This window comes from Trichosurus vulpecula, chromosome 6, assembly GCF_011100635.1.
Source record: "Trichosurus vulpecula isolate mTriVul1 chromosome 6, mTriVul1.pri, whole genome shotgun sequence".
NCBI lineage: Eukaryota > Metazoa > Chordata > Mammalia > Diprotodontia > Phalangeridae > Trichosurus > Trichosurus vulpecula.
Genome location: NC_050578.1, coordinates 91,407,024 through 91,428,418, shown reverse-complemented (window position 1 = coordinate 91,428,418; position 21,395 = coordinate 91,407,024).

Below are 21,395 nucleotides of genomic sequence, written 5' to 3'. Positions count from 1 at the left end.
ACACACACACACACACACACACACACACACACATACACACACACACACACATACATGTTAATACACATTGGGAATGTTGTTTCTATTTCTAGATTCTTCTCTAGTTTATCAGTTGTGGAACCTATTTAATTTTTCCTTTAATATCTGAATTCCTGGGTTATTAATAGTCTAATGTCAACAAGCTTTTGGAAAAGTTAATGTAGAGTAATGGAAAGAACACTAGTTTTGGGAGGCAGGAAACCTGGGTCTGAATCTTTTCAATGAAGGCTGGGCTCTCATTGGCCAGTACCATTACAGTGGTATAACTTCCCTTAGAAGGTAATTGTGGGCAAAGTGCTTTGTAAAACTTAAAGTGCCATATGATTCTTGGTTGATTTTTGTTTTGTTTTGGTCAAGATCTGTGATTTTTTTGTACAGGTTGCTCCAGAAGAAATACATCCTTCTAGTAATACTCAGTGGTATCCTATGGCACTAAGTGACTTTCAGAAGATTCCATAGTAATTACTTAATAAATATAAAAACCCAGAGATAGATCTATTTTGGGGTCTATCATAGGAATACCTTGATATGCCAACTACTCCATTATCCTGGCTCTAGGCAGATGTGCATGTTCCTGAAGGATGGATGTTAAAAAAATACAGGAGATTGCAAATCAGAAGTTTGGGGCTTGAGATGCTGGCTTTACCAAGACTGTGAGATTTCACTTTAAGAATCCATGTAATCTTTGTACACCTCAGTTATCTTATATGTAAATGGAAATAGTATCTGTACTAGCTCACTGGGTTGTTGTGAGGATCAAGGGAATAAGGTATGGTATGCTATATACTTTATAAACCATAAAGTACTAGATATCTATCTACTAAAACAGTTGTTAAAAACATTTGAGGGATAGTTATCCCTCAAATGAAACTTTACCAATTTCAATAAAGTTAAAACACTGAGTAAAACATTTGCTGTTTTGATTATTTTTGACAATGAAGTCAGGTATTTGATGTTCAGTTACAAAGAAAGAATAAAAGAATTATTTGAACTTCATAGTTTTCATGATTACATCCACGCTTCCATTGATTTAGTTGCCAACTCCTCTAACCTTTGTGGAAAGTCTGAAGGATAACCATGGTAAACAAAACACAACAAAACTGAAAAACTTGTAACCTAGTGGCCAGCCTTCTGATGATATTCCACTTGAATTTAATCACCAGACAGTTGATGAGTGGTCCATGAGGGGAACCATGCATTTTAGGACTTCTCAGAGCTTGTACTACACTGGCATAGTCCCTGAGAAACCAGAACTACTTACATCCTATGATGTATCAACAGAATAATACTTCAGTGATGTTAACCCCCTTGCCCTCCCCACCAAAAAAAAAAACCCAAGTAAACAAAACAAAACAAAACAAGGAATATGATTTAAAAATTTCACCTTTAGGAAAACATTTTGGTTCCACTGGGGTGGAGAGGAAACTACAGTGTTGAGCCAAGAACTGAGACTATGATTCCTCAATTCACAATAATCTAACTGCAAACTGACCAACTATATACTATTAGCACATGACATGTCTAACAACTTAAATGTTAAATATTTATTGACCTTTCTCCAATTCAATACTCTCCCTTCAAACTTATTGACAAAATTATTTTAATGACAACTTTTACATAAGTTTCCTTTGGTTTTTCAAAGCTATTTTCTGTATTTATTGCTGCAGAGATGTCCCCTTTGCGACTGTATCATCTGTGGTGTTTAAAATCAGCCAAGTATATTCCTTAGCTAGCCTCTACTTCCATCTGTTGTGTTATGAAACTGTCATGTTCTTAGTCTACAAACAACAGACTATTGGGAAGCCAATATGGCAGGGACAAAAAAAGGAAGTAAAGAAAAGACTGAGATGCCAAGAAGGGAAGATACACATAAAAATGAAATATGGGGCTAAGAGGAATTTAAAGAATTTTAAAGGAAGAAGATTTTTTGAATTAAAAGGTAATACATTATGGAAAAGTACTATTACAGTAAAATGTATATGTGTATAAATATATATATACACATATAACATGTGTGTATAATAAAGAAATATATGACTGCATATATATGTAAATGTACATATGTACACAAGTAGGTAGATTTAGATAGATAGATGGACGAATAGATATAAACATATATAGTCAGTTCATGCCTAGGGATATATTGTGATGTAAAGGCTTAACAAATCAAAGGTTAAATATTAATAACATCATACATATAAATAAAAAGAAACCATACATACAAGAGGGGATCAGACCAGAGTCCATCAAAGATCTTAGAGTACCCTTGACTTTCAGTCATTAGCATGAGACAGAATAATAAAAGGTTAAGATTAAGAGCACAGTATTTGCCATCCAATGTCATAAGTTTCATCCCCAGATCTGCCACGTCTTAGCTATGTAGACTTAAGTGAGTCATTGATATCTCTGGATTTGTGTTTAGTCATATATACGGGTCAGTTTTTTGCCTAAATAAGCTGTAAATTCCCTCATAGCTTGTGTCCTGCTAATCATGGCAGTGCTCCTGAGGATGGCTGCTGTGAATGATTTCGAGGGTCTAATCACATAGTATAGTGAACTCTCTATTTATTCACCAATAAACTAAACATTGTTCAATAAAGCATAACATTCATAACAGTATCCTTAAGCAAAACATATCATCTAACATATATATATGCATATATATATATATGTAATAACAATTTAGATTTGAAGATCTTTCCCACCCATTAATAGGTCATGTGACATGCTTATGTCACAGGAAGCCTATGTCACATGTGGTTGGAGGAGCTTGCTGAGAAGAAAAGGAAGTTGTGTCACAGGAAATGCTGAGAGAGTAGTTATGGAAGTTATGCCAGAACTCAGGAAAAGAGGGAGCTGACCTGTAATAGCTGTACTGTAAGTTTTGGGGAAGGCCCTAGCAGCGGGGCAGAAAGGTTTCGGGATGGCAAGGCTCTGTACTGTGATTTTATGTATTGAATTCTTCGCTACTGTGGTGGATTGGGTGGATGGCTTATGGGATATGATCCTCTCATGTCTGAATAAATGGTTTACTTCTACCTTCTATGTAGAGAGTCTCATATATTTTACAATACAGAACCACATAGGCATTTTGACAATTATTATCTACATTGTTCTTCTTGCCTTGCTGATACATTTGGCATCATGAACAGGATTGCAAGATATAAGATGTCTATTTGGAGGCAGAAGGGCTTTAGAGAAAGAAATGGTTATTCCAGGATGGGATGATGTGACTTATTCCCCCCACGAAAGGGAATGGTCTAAAGGCACAGGTGTGTGTGAGGACTGGAAACAGAAGCTACAGAGGGGAGAACCTAGAGATTTGGAAAGATGTTTGAAAGAAGTTATAGTTAAGCAAGGAAGAGAATTGCCAACAGAAATCTCCAGATGAAGCTGGATTTAATTCACAGCATATATGAAAGCAGGGACCAACTATTATGAGAGAGAACTCAGACAGTTAACAAAACATTAAACTCAAATGAGAATATTTCTTCTATACCACAGCAAGATGGGGAATCTCAGGTGGTTGAACAACAGATTATCATTCAGGAATCTACTGATTTTGCTGTTAATTTATCTAGAAGGAAGAGATCCAAGGAGGTCGAGAGTGCATTTCTGTTCAGCACAGATCAAGTCTAGCAGTGAGTCTGGTTACCATGGTGACACGGGGAGAGAATCTAGAGAGAACAATACAATGTCAGAAGGTGAAGCAAAAAATGTTACTTTGTGTTTTGATGCTCAGTCAGAGAATGTTACAGTATCAGACCAGTCTCCTCAAACAGCAGTGTGCCCCATACAGTGAAGGAGGCAAGAAACCCCAGATAACAATACAGTGTTCAGAGAGGTGTTGGAGGATTTTACAAAGCAGGAAATCACAGATGTCTTGAGTAGGTTCACCCAGATAATGGGAGAATCATTAATATCTTGGATTGTGAGAAATCAATAATGAAGGGGCTGCAGAAGTATCTATAGATACAGTGTATTGTATGCGATACATAAGTATTAGTCAGAATCCTTTTGTACAGAAAATCTTTAGGGATTATCATTTCCAAGTAGGTAATCAAATGACTAATCTGTTAGCTTTAGATGCTGATGGTTGTAAGGGAGAATATCCTGTTCATTCTATGTGGCCTACTGCAGATAGACCCTGGTATTCACTTAGGGACTGTATGAGAAAGTTAAAGGAGGAGGTAATGAAGATAGCTATTATGATAGGAAATGCCAAAGTTTATTATGACACTGCCTTGGGAATCTCTCATAGAAATTTGATTGTTAAAACAGCACCCCCCAAGTATAAACACCTAATTCTGACTCTAATTGTAGAAGTAGGGAACCTACTTTCTGGGGTGCTGGATAAGATTTCACAGTTAAGTGATTTAGAAATCTGGGAAAAAGATAAATTTCCTCCAGAGAGAAGGGTAAAAAGCCAGCAGATTCAATGTCAGAATAGAGTGACAAGAAAAGAAATGTTAACTACTCTATTAAGAGCAGGGGTAGATTTTAGAAGAATAGATGGTATTCAAACTAATGAGCTATGCAAAATATACCAAGATAAGGGGTTTAATACTAGATGGAATACAGAAGTAAGAACTGCCCCTACAAATCCTATAGATCTTGAACCCTTGTATCCAAGTGAGTCACACCTTCAGGAAGACTAGGAATTAGGCTGAGCCCCAGCTCAGATTAAAGAAACACACAGATAGGATTACAGACCCCATATTAATCTGACTATATATTGGAAAAATGGATCAAATACTATAACTAAGGCATTGAATAGACACTGGGGCAGAGGCCTCCCTTATATATGGAAACCCTGACAAATTTAAGCATGGCACTCCTATTACCAGCACAGGACTAGGAGGGGCTGAAATATCAGCCAAACACATCACACTGATGATGAAAATTAGACAATTGCCTAAGAAAGAGTATACCGTGGTCATTGTACCCATTCCTAAATACATCACTGGAACAGATATATTGAAACTTATGACTCTGAATTTACCTGAGGGGAGATACCAATTTGCAATAAAGAAGATAGGAATTAACACAGTTTTAGTGGGAAAAAATAAAAATGAACCCAACCACTTTACCTGAATCTTCTAAAGTAATTACTTTGAAGCAGTATAGTGTGCCAGATGGGCAAGATGAAATTGCCAATATTATAAAGGAATATTTTGAAGCAGGAGTTTTAGTCCCTACAACCACTCAAGGGAATAATCCTATATGGCCAGTATGAAAGTTAGATGTAATATGGAGAATGACAGTGGATTATAGACAATTGAATAAAATGACTCCACTCTTGTATGTTGCTGTTCCAGATACTGTTACCTTAATAGAAAGGATACAGAAATATGATGGGACTTGGTATGCAGTTATTGATTTGGCCAATGCTTTCTTTACAATCCCAATAGATTTCAAACAATGGAACCAGTTTGCTTTCGTGTAGCAGGGCCAACAATGTACTTTTACCCGATTGCCACAAGGATATCTCCATAGGCCAACTATTTATCATAGGATTGTAGCTGAATATTTGGATGAATTAAAGCTACCTGGTATATAGCTTACCCATTATGTAGATGATATGATGATACAAGGAGAAAATATGAAGGAAATGGAAAAGAGTTTGATACTTTTAATTGAGCATATGAAAAGCAAAGGATGGGAAATTAAACCTGCAAAGATTCAAGGGCCAGCTCAAATTGTAAACATTTTCAGTATACAATGGAATAAAGTACTGCGAAAAATTCTCCAACAAGTCTGACAAAAGACTCAATATTTTCCTACCCCCACCAATAAGAAAGAGGCCCAAAAGTTCATAGGACTGTTTGGATATTGGCAACACTACATCCCACATTTAGAACAGATTTTGAAACCGTTATATAAAGTCAACATGAAAAAAATATGAATTTTACTGGGGACTCGAACAGAGGAAAGCTTTTGAAGAAGCCAAAGCTTCTTCAATTGGCTCTAGATTTATGGCCTATGCAAAGTGGCCCAGTAGAATTACTAGTGACTGTGCAGGATGACTATGCAAATTGGAGTTTATGGAAGAAACAACAAAGCCGAAATGTATCCCTAGGATTTTGGTCAAGGAAACTACCTTCATCTGGAACACAATATACCTCTTTTGAAAAGCAGTTGTTAGCTGCATATTGGGCTTTGGTAGAGACTGAGCAACTGACTCTGGGCCATGAAGTGATATTGAGGCCTGGAATTCCAATTATGACATGGGTAATGAGTACCCTGGCATCTCTCAGAATTGGATATGCTAAAGAGGCCAGCATAATTAAATGGAAATGATATATTCAGAATAGATCAAAAAACAGGCAAAAGTGTAGTTTCTGCTCTATGTGAATCTACAGCAAATATAGACAATGATGGAAATGATAAAGCCCCTGAACCAAGGCTCAGTCCTTGGTAAAATGGAATGATGGATATGATGGATTGATTGAAGAACAAAAGAAACATGCATAGTTTACTGATGGGACAGCAAAATATTTGGGACATAAAAGACATTGGGAAGCAGTAGCCTATAACCCATGTACTAAGAGGAGTTTGGAAAGTACTGGGATAGGTGGAAGTAGTCAATATGCTGAACCTCTGGCAGTACATCAAGCTATTACAACACAGAAAGGAGGACAGTGTCATATATTCACTGATTCATGGGTAGTAGCTAATGGGTTAGCTACATGGATGCCAATGTGGAAAAATCAAAATTGGGAAATTCATGGTAAACAAGTTTAGGGCAAAGAATTATGACAAAATATATGGGACATATCTTTGGTTACTAATTTGTCAGTTTTTCATGTAGATGCACAGGTGGCCCTCACTATCCTAGAATGTGAGTACAATGCACATGCTGATCAACTAGCAAAGATTGCTACTGAAGGTATTGTCCCTACTGTGACACCAACTGATGATCCGGTATTAGCAAAATGGGTCCACCAAATGGCCTGCCATTTAGGGGTTCAGGCCACACACCGGTGGGCACAAGATCAAGGTATTTTCTCTCATTCATTGTTAAAGCAAGTAACAGAGGAATGTTATATATGTCAATTGGGAAAGGAATGAAGTGTTCCTCAGGTAGTAACTGGGGAGATAAGACAGGAAAAGTTCCAGCTCAGATTTGGCAGATAGATTATATTAGAACATGACCCCAAGATAAAGGATGAGAATTTATATGTACTTGGTTTTACACCTATTCTGGTGTACTAGTGGCTTATCCTTATAAGAATGCAACCCAGCAAAACACCTATAAAACTCTAGATATCATAAGGCTATATTATGAAAACCCAGTGCAGATTCAAAGTGACAATGGGTCACATTTCAAAGGTAATGGGATGAAGAAATATTGTGTATTAAACAATATAGAGTGGATGTATCATATTACATATTATCCACAAGCATCTGGGTTAATAGAAAAAATGAATAGATTATTGAAAGAACAGTTAAGAAAGTTAAGTTCTAATAATTTGTATCAACATTGGAAGGATAATTTGTTCACTGCTTTACATAATTTGAATAATAGACCATTAGGTGGAAGTATACCTCTAGCTAGTATGATGACCCCAAATCTGCAAATTAGAAAACAGCATACACATAAGATCCAAAATAAAGTGAGGGAAGATGTCCCACACCATATCCAGGAATACCTCATTTGGCAGGATATGATTTACATTGTTTAGGGGACTTTTGGTTGGATAGAAAAGAGATAAGAAAAATCTCTACTGGTATATGTATGAGAATCCCTAAGCATCCTTTTGGACAGATATTACCTAAACCAGGATTAGCAGCTCAAGGAATATATGTATTGGCTGCAGTGATAGATTCTGGTTATCAAGGAGAAATTATAGCGACATTCCAGAATTTGGGTGAATAACCTATACAGTTTTGTAAAAATGATAGAATAATTCAACTGATTATCATTCCTTGTGAAACAATACCTCTTCCAAAATAACTATCAGAGGAAAGGAAAGGTTTGGTTCTACTGATAGAATAAAATTGGGAGCTAAAGTATGGGTAAAACAGAAGCCAGAAGGTGTTCCAAAGGCTGCAGAAATTATAACACATGGGAAAGACAATACTGTAACATTGCTTTACCCAGGATAAAATAATTATGAAACTGTATCCTTGACTCACGCATTCTATCACGAATGAGGCTATGATGGTCTCTTTGTTTCTTTTTGGCTTTTGTCTGTTAAATTTGTTTGTGAGATTTATTTCCTGCAGGCTTAGTACCATCTACCCACAAATGCCTGACTGCTTAAGCCAGATGTCACCCTCTGATATGTCATCCCTGGATCTGGTGTCAACTGAGCTCCAGATGCCAGCTAAAGAACTGACCTCTTGATTAGAACTCTTTACCTCTTGTGGCAGGAACAGCTCTAAGTCCAATTTCAGCAGAAAGAAGCTATGGAGGATGAGACCTTTGCTCTTTACCCCAAGATTTTGAGCCCCATTTCTTCGTGGGGGAATGATGACATTGTTTTAGATGCTTATCTTGTGTTATCCCTGTTATATTGTTATGTAAAGTTTTGTTCACACCAGTTATCCCAAAACTCCCATTGCCCTATGTAATGGATAAGAAAGATCTTGAGGCAGAATGAATTAGCCCTTTAGATTTGAAGACCTTTCCCACTCATTAATAGGCCATATTCCCTGCTTATGTCACAGGAAGCCTAAGTCACATGCAGAGGGAGGAGCTTGCTGATAGGAAAAGTAAGTTGTGCCATAGGAAATGCTGAGAGAGCAACTGTATCAGTTTAACAGTTAGAGCTGAGGGAAAGAGAATCAACCTGTGATAGCTGTTCTATGAGTTTTGGGGAGGGTCTCAGAATGGGGGTGAAGAGGTTTGGGGATGGCAAGGCTCCATACTGTGATATTATGCACTGAATTCTTTGCTGGATTGGGCAGATGGCTTATGGGATATGATCCTCTGGTGTCTGAATAATTGGTTTACTTCTACCTTCTATGTGGAGAGTCTCATATGTTTTGTGATACAGAACCACATAGGCATTTTGACAACTATCATCTATATTGTTATTCTTGTCTTGCTGATACAATATCACATCACTCAGTGTGTCATATGGTGCATAGTATGTACCATTGCATTCAGTAGCATTCCCTAAAATACTTGTTTATATAGCAGGAGGTCCTAGGCTAAGGTCTTCTGCAGCAAAACACACCCTTAAGGGGTAGCACAAAATACCACACTATCCACCCCTAGATCTCTGTAAGGCCAATCTCCTTAATTAATACCAAGAGTCCCATTAAAGTCCTCTTTCGTGTTGACTTGGGGTTGACTACCAAGTCCCATACCTCTTCCTCTGTGAGCTGATTGCTCTAGACTCTTTCCTGGATTCACTAATAGGCAGCTCTCTGCTTCTGCACCAGGTCTCAGCTCACAGGGACTGCTCTACTGCAAGCTCTTCCTGCTCCTACTCAACAGCAGGATCCAGGAGTTCCTGCCCGCAGCTTCTATTTCTGGGAAAGCAAAGCTTAACAGGGCAACAACAAACACTACCACAACCACCATCTCAATTTACCTCAAAGGCCAGAGGCTCTGTATTAACAGTTCAGTTCACTTTAACAGCTCTTGAAAGGGGATTAAGCTAAGATTCTTTCCTATGGGCAGGTTTCTGCCCTACAGCTCTATTTGCTTTTAAAGTTCAGAAGCTCCTTCAGCAAGTCTCTGCCATCAAAGGTCTTCTCTTTGTTCTCAGAGGTCTCCTCTCTGCTCTCACAAGTTTGCTCTCAGCTCTTAGAGGTCCTTTCTCAGCTCTTAAAGGTTTCCTGCTAGCTCAATGTTCAAAGCTCATTCTTCTTCTTTGTCTCTTCATTCTCTTCTTAATGCTGGCTCACCCTCCTGATGCTGGCTCTCTTGACGTCTGTTCTCTCACACTACTCTTTTTATAGACAGTTCTAGTCAGCATCTGATTGGCTAAAACTCAATCCACATATTTTGATTGGTTAAAATTTATGCACATGTCTGATTGTCTAGAACTCACATACAAGTCTCTGATTGGCTAGAACTCAGTACATGTCTGGCTGGCTAGAACTCAATCTAGCAAAAAAATTTACTTTGCTTGCCATCACAGCTTGAAATCTTGTAGTCTATGCTCCAAGTAATTAAGATTTCTGAACTTAGAAGAATTAAAATTGTTTCTTGAAAAAATACATTTTCCATGGTTCTACTGAATAGTGGTATGAACTTTTAGACATTCCAAACTCTTCTTCATAAAGATTCTAACAGCATATTCATTACCTCCAATGGTCAATAGTTTCAGGAAAATAAGTGGTATACTTTGGAGGAGAGGGTTCACAGATAAGGAAGGGGTTTTGAGTACAAGGCCATGAGAAAAATTGGATTTTCAGACACATTTTTTGAGCATGTTAGTTCAAAAAGAAAATTGTTACACAAGGAAAGAAAAAATGGCTGTCAGTCTGGCAAGCTGTTCTTATGAATTGAAGAATAGAATTTAGATTCAATTTGCTATTTCTTTTGAAGCATTCTTTGCCCTGATGGCATTCTTTATAGAGATATGTTTAATATTCAGTACCGGAAACTTTGACTGACACTATCATCTACATGATGTCGATTTAAGTATAGAAAGTCAATTAATTTAAAATTCAGTATGTTCTAACTCAGCAGGGAATCTACACATCAGACTATGTTACATAACATCGGAGCTGCGGTATGAAGCAAAGAACAATCTAATTCAGCAACCCATGTGGACAGAACTTACATTGGTTGCCACGTCATTCTCTTAGTAGCCACATTTGTCCACATTTGTTCAGGTTTAATAATACTGTTCATACTAAGGACAGTGAGAGAATAAAGAAGAAACATCCATTGTAGCTTGAGTACCCTCATAGCAATAGTGTTTGTCCTACTTTGACAACCTCCTACTTCTACTCCATCTGTTCTTTCTTATGTTTATAGAAATTAGTTTTACACTATATTGTTGTTCAGTTAGCACTGGAAGGAAAACCCAAGCATTTAGTAAGCACCTACCATGTGAGAGGTACTTTGTTAAGCACTTTGTAAATATCTCCTTTGATTTTCACAACTCTGTGAGATAAGTGCTATTATCATAATTTTACAGACAGGAAACTGAGGCAGAAGTTAAGTGACTTGCCTAGAGTCACAGAGCTAATAAGTAACTGAAGGAAGATTTGAACTCAGGTCTTTCTGACTCCCATCCCAGTACTCCATCAACTATACCATCTTGCTCCTTCATAACAAATCCTTCATGCTTTTTTCCCTTAAAATTATCCATCATCTGTTATGTGGAAAGGGATTCATATGAGGAATAATTAACAAAATAAACGAAACAGAAAACTTGGCTTTCTGATTCTAGCTCTACCATGCACTAGTTGGATGGCCTTGAGCATGTTCCCTTTCTTCTAAGGGCCCCAAATATCTCATTTATCAAATGAAGAAGTTGAGTTAAATAACTTTCAAGGGTCCTTTTTCAGCTCACAACAGCAGTGGTTAACTAAGTTATGTTTACTTGGTATAAATGAACCAAGTTTAAGATCAGATGTTTCCAATTATTATGTCAGCTCACCTGACTTTCACAACTAGTCTAAAGTTTCCATTTTCAGGACACTCATAAAGAAAACCACATTGTTTTCTTTTCTCTTAGTCATTTCCTTGTTATTGTGAAGTTGAGGAATTTTGTTCCATAATAACAATAATGCTATAGCAGAGGGGAATGCTCAGTGCTGCCATTCCTGGTCCTGGATGCCCATGTGGAAGTTTGGATGGGGATAGGGCCTTTTTCAGGTCATTTGCAAGCACTTCGACTATGAGATGATATAGTGCTCTTATTATCTGTAGAGGTGGAGGAGAGGATAACTCAGTGGAGATAGAAAAGGATGTAACCTGCCCCATCACACCCCCCTTCCATTCTAACTGATAATCAAATAGGATTGTTTTGTATTAGATACCAAGAGTTAGGTAGGGTAGAAGTGACCAGTCCTTTCCCCCAGCCCAGCTGTGAGCGCACGAATATATATCCTCACATATTCTGAGTAGGTAATCCTGAACCTGGGTTTGGGCCTACTCGCTTTCTGTGTTTGTTCTTTCCTGTTCTTAGGTGAATGAGAATGCTGCAGTGGACATATCCAGGTTTGGAATTTGGAGGTGACTGAGAGCTACGTAGACCTTAGCTTGCAAAATTCTGGAAGACAAGGAATTTTCTGCATTGGAGAGCATGGCTACCAACAAGAGAATTAGCCCAAGTTTGACCATTTTACCAGCAGACAGGTACCAGGAGTTGTTAAGACAGTTGTAGGCCAATCTTAGATGAAATGTTAAGTGATTAATTAGTAGTGCTACAAACTTTTTATATTCTGAAAAAGTTTAAGTAAAATCATCTCAGCAGATTATAATGGTTACTGAATTTTGATTTGTTAATGCATACTTACGAGTTTTTTATATTCCACAGTTATTTTTATACTAATAAATTACCTTTTATCGTAGCTGTTATATTGTTCACTGAGTATTTTTCTCCCCATTTTTTTAGAAACCTCTAGACATGAGCCATAAGTACAAGTATTCCCAAATGGTCCTAGTTATTATGGACTTAACCTGGATGTAAGAAAAAGGAGTCTAACTCTTCTCATTAGAGCCTCAGAAATGAAACTGATACAGACTGAATTTCTAGGCATTAAAAAGTACATAGCAGGGAGCAGATGCAGTATCCTAGTCTCTGTGGACTCAGCAATGCAATCTCAATGTGAGAATGAAAATAAAAATTGCCTACATTTATAAATTGCTGACAAATAGAAGTAGGTACATAATAATTTCACATACACACACACCTACTTGTGTCTAATGGTAGTCATCTTTAGGGTGAGAGAGTAGGGTAGAAAAAAAGGAAAAAGAAAAAGAAAAAAACATTAGATAATAATTTTTTGCATACTTTAAAGGAATAGCAAATTGTCTATAGTAAAGTTGCAGTTCCATGTGCAACCATCGTTTTTATTATAATATGTCACGGAAATTCTAATTTTATTCATGAAATTAAAAATTAAATAAATTAATCACTGCAAAAAATCATTTATAGTTACAAAGCTTTCGATTTCTTTTTCATTTGAAAAAAACCTGAGAAATATATTAAAAATATTATTCTCCCCATTTTTCAGATGTTGAACTTGAAAGTCTAACCTAATGCTACAAGCATTTACTGAGTATGTACAGTGAGGAAGACACAGGCCCTGCCCTCAAGGAGTTTATATTCTACTAGAAAGTTAAGTGTCTTGCCAATGCTCAGGTAACAAGTAACAGAGCAAAGATTTGACCCAAAGTCTGGGACTCCAAATCTAGTACTTTTTCTACTACATGAAGATACATGAGAGCATGGGGAAGAATTATGAATTCATGTGACAGACTTTTTCAGTTTGTTTTATACACAAAAAAGAGGTGACCAGTTTATCATGACCATCAAGCCCAAACTACTTCATAAGTCTTTAACATTTAATAAATGTTGGCTATACCAAAACACTGTTTTCATTTATAATCCCAAAGGAGGACTTTGTCATTCTCCAGTCAGGAACTCATTGATAGTAGAGAAAATTCTCTGAAGCATGGCAAGAGAAAGCAAACAAAGAAATAAACCAAAGACTCAAAGAAAATGAAACGGCCCCATCCCCCATAAAATTGACTCTGTTGACCTGTAAGACATTATAATCTACTGCTTTCTTCCTTCACTAAACATTAATTTATTCTTTGACAGATGTTTAGCTGCAGCTACATAGTCAAAGTTAAGGGAATGAAATAAACTGCTTTCCAACCTTTCCAAACTCTGAAAACTAATTTTACCTGGCGTGGTCAACAATTTGAGAAGCATTGCAATGTAGTGGAAAGTATGCTAGGCTTGGGACAATAATCATTTGTTTTAAATGTTGCATCTAATAATTATTGGCCATAGGACCTTGAGTAAGCCATGAAATCTCCTTGTGTCTCCATTTGTAAAATGGAGTTTAAATAGTACTTCCTGGTGTTTCCAAATTCCCAAAAGATACTAATCTTCTGGATTTGGTTAAGAGCAATCAGAATTCCTGGAAATTCTCAGGAATTTCTGAAATAATAAATTATTCTGTATTTTTCATAAAGCTTTAGTTTTGTTTTTTAATAATGTGTGACCATAATGATAAACATTGAATTTATTTTTAGTGATATGGTTGTACTTGAAGTTTCAGATGTTTTCTGTATAAAAATAAAAAGATATAATAATAAACACATGATTTCTTGTTGCTGTTGTTATTACTAATCAATATGTTGCTGTAATGATTTAAAATATATTTGTCCATGTACTGACTGATTTTCTTTTGTCTTTCTTAAAATACTTCCAATATTCTGCATATTCTTTACTCATCGTTATGGAGCTAGAATCATTTAATAACTAAACAGTACAAGATTAATAGTATGTATAAAGAAATGTAGCCCATGGAGAATATTCAACACTGAAAATGCCAGCAAGCAAATTGGGTGGTACTCAAGTAATACAACATCCAGATTCCCTAGCAAAGTTAACAGCAGTATAAAAAATGGCACATCTAACAATAGAAGTTTAAGGACTTAATTGTCTCCCAAAACGTATTTCTAGGAATGCCACTAATAGAATTTGCATGGAATATACAATGAGTATTGAAATTATTAAGATTTTTTTGCAAGAATTACACACCATTTGCAGGAGGCATGGCCATGAATGCATGCCTTTAGCACGGCAACAGTGAAAAGCAAGAGTGACTGATTAGCCCTGACCACTACTTCCTCATACCCTCTGGTTCCTGGAAATCTTGACCTTAACCATTAACTCCTAGTGTCAGCATTTTCTGCCCTTGCCTTTAACTTGATATATGTGGATAACTTTAAACAGTATTTTTTCTATATTGATTGAAATTTTATTTCTAGCTGCAAAACTACAGTAATCTTTTCCCAATGTCTTGACTGATTTTTCTCGGGGATTTTGAATTTTAAAAAATGCAAGTTTCCCTAGGAAATGTGAAGTATTTCTATCACGGATGGAAATTCCATCATGGAAAAATTAGCACTTGCAATATCTTTTTCACAAGGTTATTGTGAGACAAGCTCTTTGAAAAGTTCAAAGTACTGTATAAACATCAGTTTTTTTACTATAATTGAGAGAAAAGTCATCTTTTTGGCTTGCATTTTTGAGATAATTAGCTGAGTTAGTGAGCAGTCTTTTCTTTTGTGGATACAACTTTAAATTCCTTCTCCTCCTTCCTCATTTTTCTTCCTTTTCTTCTTCCTCTTCCTACTATTATTGTTATCATTAACATTATAACTACTTACTTTATCATTTGTCTTTGTATCCCCAGCATGTAACATAATGCCTGGAACATAGTAGGTACCTAATAAATGCTAGCTAATCGATTAATTCATCATTATTTTAAAGACTTAAATATCATTTTTGCCATGGAACGCATGGCAAATTTGTGTACAGAGGGGAATGGAAAAAAAACCCATAATACTTTCCCATTCTACTTTAGACTGAGCATTTACAAAAACCATCCAGCTGTGACTACACTGTAGCTATAAATTGATAAGTTTGATAGAAAACATCAATCCTTTTTCATATGACAGACATAAGCCTCAAAGCACACAACCATGGAAAGAGTATTTCCTAGTTGGACAGAAAAACCAACTAAATTCTCTTGTTTAGTCCCAGGGCATAGTCTCCAGGTGTGTTCTGCAGCTTTCAGCATTCCTTCCATATAGTAAAGAAATAGGATTGTGGTTTATAACAAAGGCCCCACCTGGCCCTTTCAGTATCATTGTATTCATGAAGAAGGAAGGAAAGAGAAAGGACCTCTAGCCATACAATAGCTTGGTGATACAAGATCCTTCTCTTCCCATTCCTTGTGTGTGGTACCATAATCCCTCTGAAACTAAAACATGTTGAGTGCTTCAGAAGTTCAGGCAGGGAAGTAAAGTTCTCACATTCCTAGCTAGGTCCTAACATATCCTTTGCAGTCTTAAACACTTAAGTCTGTTTCTATATTGTAATTATAGGGGTTATTGGTTCCTTGTTCTTTATTTTCCAGTTACATAGACAATAAACTCCTAACTATACTAGTATGAGGGATTGGTGTTTTAGAATCAAAAATCATAATGTGACAAGCTTTACACAGTATATAGCAGCCATATACTAAGGGGAATCATGTTCTGAATGAGTGGCTATACCTCCTTAAATGCCTATATCTTACTGCTTGCCCATGAAATACATCAGGGAGTCTAAACTTTATGAAATAGCAGATTAAACACCACTGGAAACCTTAATGTCAAAAAATGAGACTATCAAAAACTGGTTAGTTTCATCTGAAGAAATATTGGTGAATGTCATTCTTTTTCATTTTTACTCCATTGCTATGTACTATAATATACATATTCATAATGTATATGAGATTACTTTTAAGTCAGAATGAGAATTTCAAGTCCTACCTGTATCATATAATAATGGTTATGTGGCCATAAATAAGTCATTTGACTTCTCAGCACTTCTAGGCAATTTTCAAAGATGTTAAGCTACAGACAAGATGCCAATCTGTAATAGTAGGAGTTTTCACATGGGAAGTCCTTTACACTGACAAATTCATAGCTATAGATAGATAGTTGATAGATAGATATATAGATTTATTAAATTCCTATGATATACCAGGAACTGTGATAAGTGCAGAAGGTACAAATATAAACAGATAAGAGAACTTTTGAATTCAAGGAGCTTACACCACAGTAGAGGAACACAAAGTATTCAAGAATCATAGAAGGGGTGGGGAGACAGAGTAGGTGAGCTGGGGATGAGTTCAAGTGGGATGAAGATGGTCAGAGAAAGGGAGACTTAAGTTATCCATCCATCCATCTACCTATCTATATTACACATACAACATAACTATTTTGATTAAACCATGGAGTGGTATTTTGTTAACTACAAAATATGACTTTCAAAATTAATTTCTTTTCTTTTTTAATTTCTTTTTTTTAGTTTACAGCACTCAGTTTCACAAGTTTTTGAGTTCCAGATTTTCTCCCCCTCGCTTTCCTCCTCCCTCTCCCCCAAGACAGCATGCAATCTGATATAGGTTCTACATATACCTTCACATTAAACTTCTTTTCACGATAGTCAAGTTGTGAAGAAGAATTATAACCAATGGAATGAACCACGAGAAAGAAGAAACAAAACCAAAAAAAGGAAAAAAAAAAGAGAGAGATCAAATAGTTTGCCTCAGTCTACATTCAGGCTCCATAGTTCTTTCTCTGGATGTGGACAGCTATTTCCATCATGAGTCCTTTGGAGTTGTCTTAGAACCTTGCCTTGCTGAGAAGAGTCAAGCCTATCAAAGTTAGTAATCCCAGATACCATGTGTCTGTAATTGTGTATAATGTTCTCCTGGTTCTGCTTCCCTCACTCAGCATTAGATCATAAATTAATTTCTTTAAAAATGCAGAATTATGATTTGTGACAAAATAATAATGGAAGAACTTTACATCTTGAAATAATTAAAAAGTCAAAGAGACAGAAAACTCTAATCTTATTAAGGTTATTTGTGTTAATAATAACCTTAGGCCCAGGGTCCAAGACCATCCCTACCTGCTTACCCTTAGTTGTTCTAGGAGAGTGTTTGCCTACAATTCTTTTTTCATTTTTATTTTTTTTTGCAGGGGGAAAGGCAGGGTAATTGGAGTTAAGTGACTTGCCCGACGTCACACAGCTAGTAAGTGTATCAAGTGTCTGAGGCCAGATTTGAACTCAGGTCCTCCTAACTCCAGGGCCTGCGTTCTATTCACTGTGCCACCTAGTTGCCCCCTGTCTACAATTAAAAAAAATCTGCTGTCTAATTGATAATTGTGAGATCACTGTTAATCTTTTAAAATATTCCATAATTTTTCCTTTGTGACAATAGTCAAATATGGAGTGATGAATAATGTGTTTTAATTGTGATATTTTTTTCTTTATAATATCCATTTGTCTGCTATAATCTACGAACTATCGAATCTATTCTATATGTATTTTTGCATTTTAACATTTCTTCTGATTTGTTTGTGGATATTTACCATATCATTTTTGTAAGAGTTATGTACACGCACGCATTTTTGTACCATATGTGTGTACACATATGTACATATGTATATTCATATAGGAAACATAATGGCCTAGTGAATAGAGAGCTACCTTCCCACTCAGAAAGAACTAAGTACCAATTCTGCCTCTGACCTCCACTGGCTGTATGACCCTGCATAAGTCACTTAATCTCTCAGTGCCTCTAAGACTATAATTTGCAGAATAATTGATGATATTTTTTGAAATAGGGAATTTCCTCACCAAGGAGTTCTTTAAATTGATGTAATCACAATACAAAGAAACACTATCAATCACTGTTTGGCCTTTAAACTAATCCCTAAGTTTAAGTGAAAAATCAAATCTTTCTAAAAAACCAAACAAACAAAAACCTAGGGGATAGTGGGGGAAGGAACATGCAAGGTACTTGGGTTTTACTTCCAGATTAGCAGAGATGTGAGGAGGATAATACCTATACATACAAACAGATTGTGGGCCGCCGAGTCATGAGAATGAAAATGTAACCAAATAACTGTAAGGACTCCCTATCTTTTTCTCATATATTTGATCTTTCCTTCACTCATCCTGGCTCTAGTTACTCGATAAATTTCTGTTATTTTATCATGTCTGTATTTGGTATTTGTGTATTCCTATCTTTTTAAAAAAACTTTTAAATTTTTATTTTTAGTTTACAACACTCAATTTCACAAATGTTTGAGTTCCTAGTTTTCTTCCTTTCCCTCCCCTCCTCCTCCCCGCCAAGACAGCATGGAATCTGATATATGTTCTACATACACCTTCTCATTAAGCTTATTTACACAAATGTCAAATTGTAAAGAAGAATTATGATCAATGGAATGAATCATGAGAAAGAAGAAACAAAACCTATCTTAACGGTCTATGCTCTTGTATTAAAGAAAGGAAGTCTTACGTGATTGCTTTTAATTCAAATAGTTGAAAGTTTCCAAATTTGTAGGTCAGGAAAGTATTTGAATAATAAAATGACTACATTTCCAACTTTCAAGTTTTATAAGAATGTTATGCCTATGGATTCTCATGACTCTGACTCTATGGGGAGCAATTCTACTTTTGCTTTGTCAGGAGCTATATTAATACTGGTGAGGTTTAGCATAAATCCATGTTAAATGCTCTCCAATTAGTGTCTAGAATTCCTACCCCCAGCAGTGAAGCCCAGACTTAATCATGCACATTTTAGCTCTGTAACTTTCTCTTTTTATGCCACTGAGTTACTTGGCTTCTTTGGATCGTAGTTTTCCAACCTAGCCTCTTTTAACAGAACCCTGCTATTTCCATCCTTCTTGTCACATGGTACCCTCATTGATCTAGCTGGAGGACTAAGGAGTCGGGAAGGCCTCCTTAGTTCTGAGAAATCTACCAGCAGCATGTCTCATGGCACATAAGAAAGGAAAGTAGGTGATCTTCTGATGTTGATTCAAATTTATTGAAGAGACTCATATCCTTCTGATCTGTCAGTTTTTCTTCCTCCTCCTCCCTCACTGGGACTAGGGTCCAGGAAGAGGGACTAATGGAAAAAAGGGATTCATTTGTTCCTCATCACCATATTCTAAATCAAAAGACATTTATTAAGTGCCTACTATGTGCCAGGCACCGTGATAAGCCCTGGGAAAATAAAGAAACAAAAATGAAACAAAACACTGTTCCTGTCATCAACAGATGGCACATTCTCTGCTGATTGTGCTAATTTTGGCCTGACAATCAACACCAAGAAAACAGAGGTTCTCCACCAACCAACATCACACCATCCATATGTGGAACCATCAGTTACAGCAAATGGAGACATTTTTAATGCTATGGACAAGTTCACTTACCTTAGCAATATACTTTCCAGGGATGTACGTACCTATAGGTGAAGAGGTTGATACATGCATTGCCAGAGCTAGCTTACAGTTTGGGAGGTTCTGAAAGAAAGTGTGAGAGAGAAAAGGTATTGAGCTGCCTATCAAACTGAAGGTCTACAAAGCTCTTGTGCTGACTTTATTGTTGTAGGCCTGTGAAACCTGGACGGTCTACCAGTGCCATGCCAGGAAACTGAATCGCTTCCATCTGAATTGTCTTAGAAAGATTCTGAAGATTGCCTGGCAGGATACAGTACCAGACAATGAAATTCTCTCTTGAATTAAACTGCCTAACATTCAAACTCTAATGCATCTACCAGATGGGCTGACTGTATAGCTTGAATGTGAAATGCATGCTTATCTAAAAAGATTATTTTACAGAGAACTGCCACAAGGCAAGTGCTTACATGGTGGCCAGAAGTGTTACAAGGACTTTCTCAAGGTCTCTCTGATGAACTTCAGTATTGACTGTGAGACATGAGTGATGTTGGCATATAGATCATTAAGACAAAATTCATGAGCTGGAAGAGGACCATAAGCATACCCAAATGGTTCGGAATCACAGACTATAATGAATTCTAAATCCTAAGTCCCTGCTCAGCACTCTGTCTCCTGTGGCTCCTCTGATTCCAAGTTCCGAAACTCCCTCTTGTGTTTAGTACTCTCTGCTCTGCATGCTCTGGAAGCTGGCCCTCGGCTCCTGAATCCTGCTGCTCTCCGTTTCTCAGTTTCTTCATCTTCTGCCATTACCAAACTCTGTCCTCTCTTTTCATACAGTCCGTAGACATCATCTGATTGACTAGAATGTCGTCTAATTGACTAGAACTCAGGCACATACAATTGGCTCTGGTCTTAGCAACTCCCCTTAGGGCCCTGAGGGCTTCCTGCCGCTCTCAAACTAGGGAACTAGTTTGCTAACCAGCCTGGGGTCTCACACCTAATTAGTGAAAAGATGTGGGCCTCCCTCTAATCAGACCTCCCTTTGTTGGTCCCACCTGAAGCCTATTTAATGGACAGAAAAGATCTTTTCACTTACTGATTGGCTTTACAGCACAGGATCACCCAACTTGGTGTGCCTGCATCAAGGAAAGCACTGTACTTCATGAGTAAAGCAGAATCACAGTATCACAAAGGAAATGTGAGCTACACAAATCGAGAGATGTTCCTTTTCCAAATGTTCTAATGGAATAATTACACCTAACCTGTGGTACAGCCTTCTGAACTCATACTAGACAAGTCAGCCATAGTCAAACACACTGTACCCTAACCTCATTATCATGATTTCATTGGTCCTCTTCTAAAATGAATGATGAATAACAATAGCATGTATACATGTATGTAATACAAGCATGAGGGACAACTTAGCAAAGGCATAGAAATGCAGTCTCAA